The 15,789-nt window shown below is 38.5% G+C and overlaps 1 protein-coding gene across 2 annotated transcripts in view; it reads right to left on the bottom strand.

Annotated features, from left to right (window-relative positions):
- CSMD3 (CUB and Sushi multiple domains 3) overlaps nucleotides 1-15,789 on the bottom strand; it is a 1,180,750-nt gene that overhangs the window by 301,243 nt on the left and 863,718 nt on the right. The window lies entirely within an intron of this gene.

Below are 15,789 nucleotides of genomic sequence, written 5' to 3'. Positions count from 1 at the left end.
TGACTTAATATTGATTGCAATGAAGCTACATTGATTTACATTAGTTGAGATGCTGGACCCTTGTTTCCAAATATATGATTAATATTTAAGTGCATTAACAACAAGCTAATCAATTATATTTGCAGTATCAATGCAGATTCCTAAAACTGGCAAAACAATTTTTTATTTTATATAACTTATATTTGTGAAGTCAGAGGTAAATTCTTAAAATGCTATGTAAACTGAGTTTCTGAAACAATTAAATAAAGCAATAAAATTAGATTATGAAGTAATTTCCTATGTATATTTCAAGTGGTTTACATAGGGCCAGGTTCTCATAAAAGCAGAAAATAAAGTGTGCTTTAAACTAATGTGTATACTGAACAAATCAATGCATCTTTTCTTTTAAAGAGATTTCTAATGACTGCAAAATTAACATGGAGTAAACCAAATATGGAAAAATACTAATTTAATCATTCAAAATAAATGTTTATGAATGTTGTGTATTGGGTTCTAGATATCGATCTTGTTGTTATAGTAACTGAGTTAGATCACTAGGGTTCAGCCCAGCTAGTTTGGGCTAGTTCTAGTTAGTTCTGTGTTATGAAATAAAATGGACACTTGCAACTGCTCAGGCTGTCTGTGTTTCCAGTGATTTCTTTCTTACTGTAGAACTCCACATGATACGCTTATTCCCACTTTCATAGAGAATACTCCCCAAAATAGTGAACTCTGTAATAATTTATAACTCCATGGTTTCTATTTTTTTTTTTTTTAGCAAATTGCCCCTAAAATGACTTTGATTCAGAATCTGCAGTAATTGCAGAACATGGCAGCCTATGCTTTTGGGTTCAGTGGTAAGGGAACTGGTACTGTCTACTCTTCTAGTCTACCTGGGTTATTTTAACAGTTTGAATCCCAGGTCCTAATAGAGGGCATATAAAATCTTAATAATTTGAGTCCTTGGTACTTGAATGATCAACTCTCTCCCAAAACCCTTACAAATATTTTATGGCAAACAGAAGTGTCTTTGTTCTACTTACTAAGACTTCATCTGCAGTAGTACATAGTCACTACATTCCAGAAGTATGTTTAGTATATTTCTTGGAAACCCTTTGAAGCTGACCTCAATGTTCAATATACCTTTTTAGTCAGGTTAGCTTGTCTGTTTGTTTATTATTCCTTCATTCCTTCCCTCCACCTACTTTTGTTAGAAAAGTTCCTGTTCCTTTGTCAACCATTGGTTCCAGCTTTAATTATGGGACATGTTCCTGAAACATTTACAGAGGGTCCAGTATAACAAACTACTCATAAAATTGATGTTATATATGTGCTCAACTTCATGGCTGGATCAGGACCTTGGTTCATTGAATTTAATGGGACTATTCACACATAAGGGTTAAATAGAGATGAGCTATGAATTGGATGGAATGAAGGACACATGGAACTGAGGATGAATGAAACAAGATTAATCGTATTGGGAATACAAGGTTGATGGTGATGCAGTGTGTTTTTTCATTTTTCTGTGATACCACGTGATAAAAAAGAATAAGAGATTGTAGCAAATAAATTACAGTGGTTAACATAGCACTAGTCTTGTTACTGCAATTCAGTTAGATTCATAAACAGTAAGGTCAGAAGGACCATTTTGACAATCTAATCTGACTTCGTGAACATTGTCATAAAATCTGACCTACCCCCTCTTGTAATAGATCCATAATCTCTGGATGAATTAGTGAAGTCCTCTAACTATGATTTAAAGACTTCAAGATACAGAGAATCCACAAGTTCAAACCTGCAAGTGACACAGGCTGCATGCTTTAGAGCAGGAGTAGGGAACCTTTATTATGTAGGGGGCCACTGACCCACAGAAAAAATCAGTCATAGGCTCAGGGTGGCGAAAGCCCCATTAGCTCCACCACCAGCACCCCTATCAGAGCACTGCTGGGACAGTGCAGTGCAGCCTAGCTTTTGCTGCGGGAGCCACAGGAGCCACAGATCCCCCCAAAGTATTGCTGGGCCACCCAGCATGGCTGTGGCTGTGAGGACCCCCCTTACTGCCCTCTTTGGAGCCAGGCATGGGCAGCACTGGCAAGAGGCCTCCACAGTCTCCTACTGCCACGGGGCTTGGCCCACACAGCGCCTCCTTGGGGCCTGCACAGCATCCTCCTGACTCTCAGTTCCAGGCTCAGGGAATGTAGATGGGAGGCCTATGAGCTGTTCCCCCCCACCCCGCCCTGTCTCAGGCTGCACTCAAGGCCCTGGGCCAGGCCCCCTCACCCCCTGACCCCAGACTGGACCTTCCCCATTCCAGCCATCCCCCATCCCCAGTCCCTGCATTGGGTCAATTGGGCCAAGGGAGCGCTGGCAGGAGGCCTTATGGCCCCTTCTCTCTCCAAGTCCAGACCCAGGCAATACTGGTAAGTCTTCTAGTATTCAAATACTGTCTAGAGAACTGTCCCCAAAAAGTAACAAATAAAGAAGTATAATATTTATCATTTAAATAACTTTTATTTTATTTTAAAAATAACATGAATTATTTCAAATTTACTGAAGGTATGTGCATATTTTTAATTCGTTTTACAATAATTTGCATCTCATAAATTAATGATATTAGTATCTAAGCAAGTAAACTAATGGTTAAATATTTAGTAAGGATATACTCACAATTCCCCATTTTGAGGCTACATAAAAGTAATAATATTATGCAATATATGCAACATAATACACTGCTGATATTAAACTGATGTCACAAACACATTATGGTTTTAATCTAGGAGAACATAAGCCCAGAAAAATTGATGATTTCTCCAAAGTAGAAAAATGTACAAGTTAGAAAACTTGCCAAACTTTTTCCTATCTCTCTGAACTCATAGGATACGTATAAACTACATGGCTCTGTCGACGGAGCCATGTAGATTTGTTTGTTCAGCAAAGAGAAATGAAGCCGCGATTTAAATAATCGCGGCTTCATTTAAATTTAAATGGCTGCTGCACTGAGCCAACAAACAGCTGATCAGCTGTTTGTTGGCAGATCGGGGCAGTCTGGACACTCCCCTGCCAACATGAAAGCCCCTTATCGACCTCCCTGGTAAACCTCATCCTATGAGGCATAACAAGGAGGTCGATAAAGGGCTTCCAGGTCGGCGCAGGAGCGTCCAGACTAGTGCGCTGAGCCGACAAACAGCTCATCAGCTGTTTGTCGGCTCAGCGCGGCAGCCATTTAAATTTAAATGAAGCCGCGATTATTTAAATCGCAGCTTCATTTCCCTTTGCCGATCAGACTAATCTACATGGCTCCATCAATGGAGCCATGTAGTTTAGACACACCCATATTGTTCACAAATTCTTTAAAAGAATAGCTGAAAAGAATGATGCTCTGAAAGTGCCATAATTGGCATACAAATAAAACACATCTGAACATAAAGAGAAAAAAAATTATCAACAGCACAATTGCAACACATCTGTAAAAGTGATTTTACATCAATGTGTGGTACAAAAAAGTCATTTTGATGGGTGAAAGTACAGTTCAATTTCTTAATAAATGAGTGTTCTGAGTGATACACTGTAATTAAAACCAGTATTTCTAAAACTCTCCATGGTGAAGCAAATGTCAGATTTTTCTTTTTCATATTTTCAGTAATTTACACTATTTTAATCAGAAAATAATACTGCACTTTGAACAAAATGGTAGTGTTTTCTCTTTGGCTACATCTAGACTACATCCCTTTTTCGGAAAAGGGATGTAAATTAGACATATCGCAATTGCTAATAAAGCGGGGATTTAAATCTCCCGCGCTTCATTAGCATAAAAATGGGTGCTGCTTTTTTTCGGCACGGAGCTTTGTCGGAGGAAAGCGGCAGTCTAGACGCTGATCTTTCGAAAAATAAAGCCTTTTCTGAAAGATCCCTTATCCTTTATTTCAAGAGGGATAAGGGATCTTTCAGAAAAGGCATTAATTTTCGAAAGATCAGCGTCTAGACTGGAGCTTTTCTCTGACAAAGCTCCATGCCGAAAAAAAGCGGCAGCTATTATTATGCTAATGAAGCGCGGGAGATTTAAATCCCTGCTTCATTAGCAATTGCGATACGTCTAATTTACATCCCTTTTCCGAAAAAGAGATGTAATCTAGATGTAGCCTTTGTGTTTCTTTGTTTGCTTTGTTCCCCATGGATAATTTAAAAGAAAAATAAGGAACATTTTATAGTGTTGGTGAAGTGTAATGAGCATATGCCAAAGAAGTTATGCTAAGCACATGCCAGCTGTCTGGGAAATTCACAGGATGCACATCCTACCTGTTTCCAAAGAAAAGAAGGAGACACAGCTGGGCAGTCTAGGCAGAACCTTCAGTTGGCAGCAAAATTCCAGGCCTGTCTAGTAAAAGAATGATTTTTTTTTCTCTTATTGATCAATTGTCCTTCTGTGGGAGTGATTAGCACACTGGTTCACAAACACTTTTTGGGTAGAAATGCCCTTTGGTAAGAGACTAGCACATAGGCCTACACAACTCAGGTGAAGCCTAACACAATAGCAGTGTCTCACCTGGTTTTTTGCCCATTCTTTCAGTAGTCTTTTTGTAAAACTATTCCCCAATCCTTCTTTTGTACTGTGTATTTTGGGGAACTTATTTCTATGTATCATGTTTAAAGTATTCTTCACAATAAATGTCATTGGCTGAAGGATGGTGCTTGATCATTTTATCAAAAGAGAGCAGCATTTTTCCTGCCATCTGCTCAGTGACTAGTGAAATTTAACTTCCCTTAGCCCAGGGACCCTTTTTCCTTTTTTAAAATTCTTTCTTCATTCTGTTGTGGGAGCTAGACATTTGCTTCTATCGGAAAATGGTATACCGGACAGCGTGAATTTCCGTTTTCTGTTTATTACAACTAAAGTGAAATGTATTGAAGTGTGGTTGAACTAAAATAGTATTGTATATGTCTTTGGCTTTTAACAGAGCCTTTTTTACCCTTCTTCCCATTTTCCCACTATAAAAGTTTATTTGCTATCTTTACTCAAGCAGGATTACTAAATCTGTCTCACATGAATAACTGGGATCATTAAGATTGAAAGTCTGGAGAAGCCTTGTTGTATAGACTTGGATCAAATATGTTCTTTCACTGACTAAAGTTCCCTCTATCTCCTAAGCAGCAATGTTTCATCAGGATACTCATTTTTTGCATTTAGTGGGAACTTTTTTACCAGTGGAGGATTTTGATTTTTCTTTAACAGTTTATTGGTATACAATCCAGAAGATTACCATCCTAGAGCAATTTAATAGATGTAACTTTTCAGATGATGAGTACTTTGTTTGTGTGGAGGTATAGTAATATCTGTTTTTTAAATCTCACCTTAATATCTCTTTGAAGACTCACTTATTCCTGAATGATTCCATGATCCCCACCTGGAAACAACTTTATACATTTCTGTTTCCATTCTGATTTTCCATGGACATTGTTGAAGGCCATTATGGCAGCCAGTCAGTTAATTAGCTGTATTCTTCCTGATCTAAGAGCAGTGAATCTTCTGTTCTGAACAAACCAGCATTTCCTTTTTCTCTTTTTCCCTCCACAATAGCAACTCCTGATTCTCTTTTTTTTTTATTTTAGGAAAAGATTCTCAGTGTTTTTAAAATAATAATTATATTTATGTTATGTTATTGATGAGGCTAATTTGGTATTTTAAACCTCCATGAAAAAGCTGAGTATTCCAAGGCACTTGATCTGCTTGGTGTATGTTATATATTATAAGTTGACGAATAACTTGGAAATATAAAAAAAAGTTTTGGGGGGTAATCATGTTATTCTGTAACATTAAAAACAACAAGTAATCCTGTGGCAACATAGGGTTCTTCTACACAACAACCTTACTTCAAAATAACTAGTGTTATTAAAACCTACAACAAACTACATCTCAGAATATATCAGTTTGTATAAAATTAATTTGACTATAAAAAGAAGTTTTTGGATTATTTTGCTGCTGCACTGAAAAAGTTAACAGTCTCATTGTATTATTATAGTAAACTGTCCAAATTAATTGTTTAAAAATGTACTCCCAAGATCTACCTTCCCATGAAATGGGCCACCAAAAATGTATGCATATATTAAGGTATATTATTGTATATCCATATATACCCATACACTGAGCAGGAATGACCATTTTTGCACTCACACACAATTACAGACTGACTATTCTTAAAAGGAATATGGATGATCTGATCTCATTGTCACCACTTGCATGTCAGGGATATAAAGCGGGTCCTTGGCCCCATACAGTTTCTATCATGGAATACCTTTGGCTCCTCTGCAGTTTCTGGAAAACCAGGCTTAAATTAGACAATCTCCTCCTTGCTTTTCTTCCCTGCCTGTGCATTTTCTATCATGCTTTACATAATGCACTTAATTACGAAGATCAAGATACCCAGGCACAAAACAGAGTAGAGTTCTTCTAAGAAATGAGTTTTTTTCCCTGGTCATCACAATCAGGGTACGTCTAGACTATAGGCTTTTGTCGACAGAGGCTTTGTCTACAGATACTTTCGACAAAACTTCTGTCAACAAAGAGCATCTAGACTACATTCAATTCTGTCAACAAAGCAAGCCGCTTTGTCAACATGAGAGTGTAGACGCAAAGGACAGTGTAGATGCAATAACGCCTTCTGTCGACAGAACTCTGTTGACAAAAAGCGTTATTCCTCATAGAATAAGGTTTACTGCCATTGACAAAACTGCCGAGTTCTGTTGATGTTATATTGACAGAACGTGGTGGTAGTGTAGACGCAGGTATAGTTTTGTCGACAAAAGTGGACTTTTGTTGACAAAACCCTGTAGTCTAGACATACCCTCAGAAATGCCTATTTTCATAGACAGGTAGAATAAGGACCAAGATGCAAGAGGTTCACCATTAAGTTTGTTAGCATCAGATTGAGATCTGATGGGGAAACAGGATATTGTATCCATGGATAGAACTTGTCTAATATTTTTAGAAATATGCTAGTTAGGGTGTAAAAAAAGCAATTACCAACTGAAGGACAGAAAGCTAAAATACCTATTAAATAAACTTTAATAGAACTGTCAGGCCTTGATGTTTTCAGTGTACAGATTGCGGAAAACATGGTTAATGGAAGCTTTCACTGCAGAAACAAATTTTTGTTGAGACAACGTAGAAAACAAAAAACTTGTTTTTAAAACTTTGGCCAGGTAAGTAAGCCTAGTTAAAGGATTCTGCTATTCGGAAGCACTTTCTAAACAACTTTTGACCAAATCCTTTACAGTGATGTTATCTGTGAAGCATCCATACTGGCAAGGGGAATGCTTGTAGGTTGGGGTGGCACAGACAAGAATGGTCCAGAAAAATAATGTCCAGGTCCAATGGAAGACGCAGAGAAGAAGGATGCTGCTTGGGGAAATGTTCTGTGATGAGATAAGGGTGCATTTTTGTTCTTTCCTTGGCTCTGGGCAGAGTTCCTCTGGACCACATCTGCTTAACAGCTTAAAGGAGTGATGGGCACTGTCCGGAGTTCTCTACTTGGTAACCTTTTCTGGCCACCTGATTTTGAACCTTTCACTCTCATGCCCATTCCTGTTTTATCATTTGTTGTGCTCCCACATGTACACTCTCATTTGAATCCTAGGTCCCATAGCTCCTCCTCTTAGCCTCAGATGCAAGACTGAATAGCTACCATTACCAAGAATTCTGACTCTGTCACACATGGGTTCAGAGAAGGGAAACAGAAAACGTAGGTGGATTCACTACAAATGAATAACACTGACATATTTTCCTCTCTGATACTGTGTTTTAAATATTTTGGGAAAGCTTGAAACTTTTAATATCTCACTGCTGTGTTCAGAATTTCAGAAATCATATTTTCCTATGGGTAAATTAATTTTATACATGTTTCCCAATTTCTTGGTCATAAATGTGGTGATTTTCCTTTCCCACATCCCATGAGTCTTTGGAACTCATTTTATTTAATATGCTCATTTTCTATTTAAAGGAACATGTAAGAGGTAAATTCAACAAAAATCCAATTGTTGATAACATGCATTCAGAAGGACAAGTCCAAAATGGTAAGTGACAGAGAAATGAAGAACAGATCACATAAAATGAGATTCAATGCTAACAAATGAAGTTTTCCTTCTTCCCATACAGGAGGACGGGGGGGGGGGGGCAAAGCAGAGCCAAGCCGCGGAGCGCGCGATCAGCTGACAGCCCAGACGCTCCGCGGCTTGGCTCTACTTTGCTCTGATTTGCCCCCCCGTCCCCCTGGTCTGACGGGGGGCAAAGCAGAGCAAAGCAGAGCCAAGCCGCGGAGCACGCGATCAGCTGACAGCCCAGACGCATCTGGGCTGTCAGCTGGCCGCGTGCTCCGCGGCTTGGCTCTGCTTTGCCCCCCCCGGTCTGCAAACCAGAGGGACGAGGGGGGGCAAAGCAGAGCCAAGCCACGGAGCGCGTGGGCAGCGGACAGCCCTGTGCGCTGCCCGCGTGTTCCGCCGCTTTGCTTCCTCTCCCTGGTCTGCTGGAGACCAGGGAGAGGAAGGGCCCCGTTCGTAACTGCGGATCTGACATAAGTCGGATCCGCGTAACTCGGGGACTGCCTGTAATACAATTAGCTGGTGTGTGGAATCAACAATGAAAGGCTGCTGGATGCAAACAAATAAGTTTATTTATACATTTTAAGCTAACCCCAAAATACCTCCCTAAGCTTTTGCTAATAAAAGCCCGGGTTGTGCACCTTTTTTATGCAAAGTCAGAATATGCTTTCAGGCTATTAAAATCAATGTCAATATGAAACCATCACATTTAATTATTTATTTGTGTGTAAAAATATGTTAGAAATTGTTTAAATCGTGTTTGCTATGCACTGCTTTACTCACAAGAAGGAAATAACTCACTCTTAGATGAGAATAAATAAAAACAAGTGGTCATATCACAGAATAACCAAAACATTTTTTAAATTAATAAAAATACACAAGTCACAGTATATAAGGATGACAAATGATCTCGTATGCACTAAAGATATGTTTACACTGCAGCTTTTTTCCAGAAAAACTATACTTAGGTCCACACTGCTATTGTGTTCTTTTGACAGAAAGTTGAAAGAATGGAGGGGTTTTTCTGACAGCAGTAAACCTCTTTCTACGAGGAAGAAACCTTTTTCAGAAAAAGGTGTGTGTGGACACAGAAGAGGAAGTTCCTTCGAAAGAAGAGGACTCCAGGAAATAACACAGGTGCCTTGGTGTCCATTCCATCCATACTAATCACAACTTAAATTTGAGATAGCGTCCAATCAATGTGAACGCTATCTTTCGAAAAAGCTTTTTTGTTGAACTTTTGCTATGTGGATGCTCTCCTTCCAAATAAGCTTTTCTGGAAGATCTCTTCTGGAAAAGCTTCTTCCGAAAGAAGCTTGCAGTCTAGACATAGTCTTATTGAACTACTGCATATTTGTTGACTCCTATAAGAATATCTAAAAAGAGAAGTAAGAAAGAACACACAATAGAATGTACCATCTAGAAACTGGATTGAACTGAAAACTTTGGATCGGGATTTAGATCCAAACTCACACTTTCTCAAACCATTGTTGTTCTTCTTCAGGCAGGAAATAATCACTTTCCTTCATCTGCTGACAATGCCCCTACACATTGAAGAACAGCCACTTAACCAGTTGGTCTCCAGCCTGTGGCAGTGTATGAGATTCTTCGGTCCTAAGTGCAGAACCCTGCACTTGTCCTTGTTGAACCCCATCAGATTTCATTTGGCCCAAGCCTCCAATTTGTCAAAGGACTAATGTGAGGCTGACCAATTCATAGTTCCTCAGATTCTCTATCTTCCCTTTTTAAAAGAGGAGCACTACATTTGCCTTTTCTAATCATCTGAGACCATCCCAGATCTCAAGTTTTGAAAGATAATGATCTCGGCAATCACATCAGTCAACTCTCCCAGCACCCTGAAAGCATTACGTCCAGCCTTATGGACTTGTGCATATCCAGCTTTTCTAACTGGTTCTTAACCTCTATTTTCACTACTGAGGGCTGCTTACCTCCTCCCCATACTCTGGTGTCCCGTGCAGCAGTCTGGGAGCTAACTGTGAAGGCCAAGGAAACAAAAGCTTTGTGCCTTTTCACATCATCTGAAGTTGACTTCCCCATTCAGTAAGGGTTCCATACCTTCCCTGACCTTCTTCTTATTGCACATATACCTGTAGAAACCTGTTATCCTTTACCTCCCTTGCTAGCTGCAACTCCAATTGCACGTTGCCCTTCTTGATTACACCCCGCCCTCATTCTCAAGCAATATTATTATACTTCTCCCTTGTCATCTGTCCAAGTTTTCTCTTCTTGTAATCTTTCTTTTTGTGTTTATGCTCACTGAAGATTTTTCTGTTAATCTAAGCTGGTTGCCCACCATATTTGCTATTCTTTCTGCACATTGGAATGGTTTGTCCCTGTGCCCTCAATATGGGTTCTTTAAAATACATCCAGCTCTCCTGGACTCCTTTCCCTCTCATACTAGGTTTCCAGTGGATCATGCCCATCAATTCTCTGAGAGAGGCAAAGTCTGCTTTTCTGAAGGCCAGGATCTGTATTCTTCTGCTCTCCTTTCTTCTTTTTGTCAGGATCCTGAACTCAATATCATATCATGGTCGCTGCCACCTACTTCACTTCCCCAACGAATTCTTCCTTGATTGTGAGAAGCAAGTCAAGAGGAGCATGACCCCTAGTTAGCTTCTCCAGCACTTACATCAGGAAGTTCTCTGCAAAAACACAGGATTGCCTGTGCACTGCTGCATTGCTCTGCCAACAGATGTCATGGTGATTGAAGTCCTTTATGAGAACCATGGTCTGTCATCTTGAAACTTCTGTTAGTTGTTCAAGGTGGTTTATAGCAGATGCCCACCATGACATCTCATTTTTTGCTCTTGACTTTAAACTGAATCGAAAGATTAACAGGCTTTTCTCCTTTTTCATATTGGAGCTCTGAGAAATCATACTGATTTCTTACATACTGTGCCACTCCTACACCTTTTCTCACCCAGCAGTCCTTTCTGAATAGTTTATACCTATGCATAAGAGTGCTCCAGTCATGTGATTTAACCCATGGTGGGATAACTAGCCAATTGTCCTGCTTTCTTAATATGAATCAGGAGGCCTCCCCATTTGTACTCTCCTTGTGTTTCCTCCTGGTGTCCCACTTCCCCACTTACCTTGGGTCATTAGTCAAAATCCCCAAATAAACCTATGTTAAAGTTCTCCTCACTGGGTTAGCAGGCCTGCTAAGAGGCTCTTTCCATATGGTTAATCAAAGATAAATTTTCTAGGAGATTTTGAAGTGCATTGCTTCAATCTCAGCTTGTAATAATTCCAAGAGGAACTGGAAACATCACATTATCAAAAGCTGCCAATTTCTCTGTTACTGCCACTAGTCCGTATCAGGACTTCTAATCATGCTCTCCAAGGGATGCAGAATGGACTCTGTATATTACTGTTTCTGTGGTGTGTACTTGCTGCAGTTTGGCACCATAGTGAACGAGTGCTAAGGGAAGGATAAGAAGTTTGGCTCTTCCTGAGTGACTCTTCAGGTCTGAGATCAAGGGGTCAAGGGCTGTGGAATGGGTTGCGTAGGAAATAGTATATGAACTCTACATTTCCTGGTTTTCCAATATTTGTGTTCTGTTTTTCATTTTTACTTTTTGTGGAAGACAGAGGTCCAACAGAATAGCTGGGGTTGCACATCAGGTAGAAGAGGTGGAGCTGGGGGTTAGCCTCCCCCTGCCAGTTTTTCAGTGCTCCCTGGAACACACGTCCCAAGGCTTCAATGGCAATTTGAAGGGATTGGGACTATGGCCACTGCCATTTTCATGGCAGTGGCTGTAGTGGTAGGGAGACCCAGGCTCTTTTGGATCACGGGGTCCAAGGGCAGTTGCCCCTTTACTCCCCCCACACCCATTGGTGGGCCTTGTGGAAGAGCACCTTTATTTCTCATTTCTGGTTTGTGAAAGTTGGTACATGTTTTGGGGAATTAAACTCTCCTGTTCTGGAAAAAACATGAGGATCACAGGGCACTGCTGAGTTCTTTAATCCTATTTTCATGTTAACATTTTTTTTTTTGGTGTTTGTAACCTCTCACCATAATTGGGTGGATCACGGTGGTGGATTTAGTACCCTTGTAAAAAATCTCCTTCTGCCATGGCCCGGGGCTAACTGCTGATCAGCTGTTTCAGCAGAAGCTGCTACAGCAGCCCCAGGTCTGGCAGCTGCTCCAGCCCTGTTCCAGAAGTCCTGGAAAGTCATGGAATCTAGGACTTCTGTGACAGAATCATCATTTTAATTATCTGTCATATCAAAGTGGGAAATATTTTTTTCTACCTTGATCTAAAAATATGAATAATTTGCATCAAATTTCTCTTATCTGAGAAAAGAATAGCTCAGACAGGATTTTCAGATAAATTAAATTATATAATAAGATGGTCACATGATAAAGAAATACTTTCTATTCAGCTAAAAATAATATTTAAATTCCCAGAGAAAATGATGATATAGTGAGTTGGCATTCAGAATACATATCAACAAGTTAAAGTAAAAAACATAAATATGTTGAGCATCTTAAAATTAAATATTACAGAAAGAAGAGATTCAGATTTATAGTTACAGTTTAAAGAAACCGAAGCATGCTAAGTTATAAGAAATTCAATTAACTCTCAATCATAGCACTCCCCAATAGGGGAGTACATATATATTAATTGAGGCATTTTAATGTCTGTGGAACTAGATTAGAATAAACTGATTTTTAAAGATATCAGAATTTTTATATTGTTTTTTCCCTTCCTGGTGTTACTACTGAGAAGAGTTAAACTTATTTGAGTTCCTTCACTGTTCATTTCCACACCTTGACACTGGAACATTATTAAGTGCATGTGGAAGACATGTACAAATTCCATATTCAGTTGTGGTCCATGATCCAGGATATAAATGTAGAACAGTGGAATACCCACAGATGCTAACAGAAGGTTTACACAGCAACCAAGTGACTAATTAAACAGTCAGTAATTATTTCTTATCAGTTCAGTACCTTATTGTCATGTTAATCACTAATAAAAATATATCCATTTTAGATAATCTGTTTCTGCTCCTCATTTGACACCCTTTCGTTAGGGTTAAAAGAAACCAATTTCTTTTAATCCAAATTAAACCTGGCTGTGTCCAGACTCAGGGTTTTTTTCGAAAAAAGTAGCCTTTTTTCGAAAAAACTTCCCCTGCGTCCAGACTCAAGCCGCGTTCTTTCGAAATTAATTCGAAAGAACGCGGCTTTTCTTTCGATGGCGGTAAACCTCATTTCACGAGGAAGAACGCCTTCCTTCGAAAGTTCCTCTTTCGAAGGAAGGCGTTCTTCAATGTAAATAGGGCTTCTTCGAAAGAGAGCATCCAGACTCACTGGATGCTCTCTTTCGAAAAAGCAAGCCGCTTTTTCGAAATTTCTCCGTGAAGTCTAGACACTCTCTTTCGAAAGAGGCTCTTTCGAAAGATGCTTTCGAAAGAGCCTCTTTCGAAAGAAGCCTGCAGTCTAGACATAGCCCCTGTGTTTTCTGGGTCTGTAATGGTTAGTTTAAGGTATAATTACATCTTCCTAATATTCTAAAACTTAGGTTACTTATTTGAACTCTCAAACTTAACACCATGTCAGTGGTTTTTTTTTTTTGATACATGAATCCTAAACAAGAAACCAAAAGAAAACAATGCTATGCAATATTTGGTGTGTAATATATTGTATCTATTCATTATTCCCAACTGGTACTGTATGTCCACTCACAATGGCTTTCTGGAGATTTTTAGAGAATTATTTTCTTAAATTTGTCTGACCAGGCTCGGAACAGAACCTTAATCGGATGCCCTGCTCTGATGACTACTGACAACTAGGGTATGTCTAGACTACAGGGTTTTGTCGACAGAAGTTTTGTCGACAAAGCGTCTGTCGACAAAGAGTGTCTAGAATACAGCCAGTTCTGTCGACAAAGCAAGCCTCTCTGTCAACATAACAGTGTGGTCGCAAAGGACAGTGTAGATGCAATAATGCCTTCTACTGACAGAACTCTGTCGACAAAAGGCGTTATTCCTCGTAGAATGAGGTTTACATACGTCGACAAAACTGCTGAGTTTTGTCGATGTTATGTCGACATAACTCAATGGCAGTGTGGACGCAGGTATAGTTTTGTCGACAAAAGTCTACTTTTGTTGACAAAACCCTGTAGTTTAGACACACCCATAGTGCTTAACCTTATGAATGCTCCTATATCTTCCATTCTTTTGGCTAGACAGTCATCAGAATTTCTAAAGCTTCAATAAGTTCACAGATTATGTCTTCACTTTCTAGGAGCACAGTACTCGGTACCAACACATCTGTTCCATGAAAACTTTAGGAAACACTCTGTACTTATAGTGTTAAAATAATACTCAGAGTGTTGCAAGTTTGATGAATAACTGCTTTATCCCCAAATTCTCTAGTATAGTACCTAATCTCTATGTTATAGTAGCTGTGCATTAATCTAAATATAATCAAAGGTACATGTGACATTTTTTCTTTCTTAGTAGGGTTTTTTTTTTTTTTTTGTCAAACCAGCAGATTTGTCTGTCCACACAGAAATCTTGAACATTATGGCTTTGAGATGCAAGTTTAATTTATTATTATGTTAGAAGATAGAGGAAAAATGTATGCTTCCAGAAAAATGGTGACAGAATTAATGTCAACAGAAAATAAACTATTTTATTTACCAATTTATAATATGCTGTAGCAAATATATCCCTTATATATCTTGGAAAATTGACAGCTGTTATTAAAATGATAGTTGTAATGAATTACTATTCCTTACTTCACATATTTTATTTTCCATTACATTACATTAGCATTTTTTTTAATGGGAGTTTGAAATATTTCCCACAACAAAAGACGAATTAGGCCCCCCAAGCCATGATATTTTGACATTAAAATCATGAGCTTTTTAAAATGTATTTTAATTATTTGCTTTATAGTTAACGTATTTTTCTTTCACTATTTAGGGTACACCACGATCACAATTTCAAGGTTTTTGCTGCCATTATAAAGCTTTGATTGATTTTGATTTATTATGAACTAACAGACATACGCGGTGTTGCTCAGGATCTTAACTACATTAAGGTTTTTGAATAAAAGGAATATGTACATGCTTTATTTAAATGATTGTGTTTTTCAAAAATGCAATATTATTTTTATAATTTTTATTTTGGATTTCTTGAAAAAAAGGATTGTTAAATTTTGTCCATTTAATTATTATTTCATATTTTAAATGATAATTCAATCAATTCAACTTTTTTCTTTATCCTTTTATATTTTTTATCATTTGATATGTTTTAACAAAAATGGGCTATCATCAGTTTGGTTTCCAATAATATTGTCTTCTAGTTTTCAAACCCTATTCATTGATTTAGCTGTGCCAAATAGGCTCTGCTGAATGTCTTTCTTTTATCTCTTTTCTGCAAGCTTTATTGAGAAGCAATCCTATTCCAAGTTCATCCTGTGTTTCTGGCTCATCTTGGTTCACTCTCTTTCAAGATTCACTCAGTGATACTATGTATGTCTTTTGGTTTTATTAGAAGCAATCCCATTCCAGGCACACCCTATTTTCCCTGCACAAATAAGCCCTTACGTTGCTTTAAGTAATAGGAAGCTGTATACCAAATTTGGTGATCCTAGTTCTTACCAAATAGGAGGAGTTATTGAATAACACACAAACTCTCTAAAATATGCAGTAAATTTATGATGATGATGGTGCTGATGAT

This window comes from Pelodiscus sinensis, chromosome 2 (genome assembly GCF_052426305.1).
Source record: "Pelodiscus sinensis isolate ZL-2025 chromosome 2, ASM5242630v1, whole genome shotgun sequence".
Classification (NCBI taxonomy): Eukaryota; Metazoa; Chordata; order Testudines; family Trionychidae; genus Pelodiscus; species Pelodiscus sinensis.
Note: the sequence above shows the minus strand (reverse complement) of the source record. Positions and strands in the feature narration are given on the sequence as shown.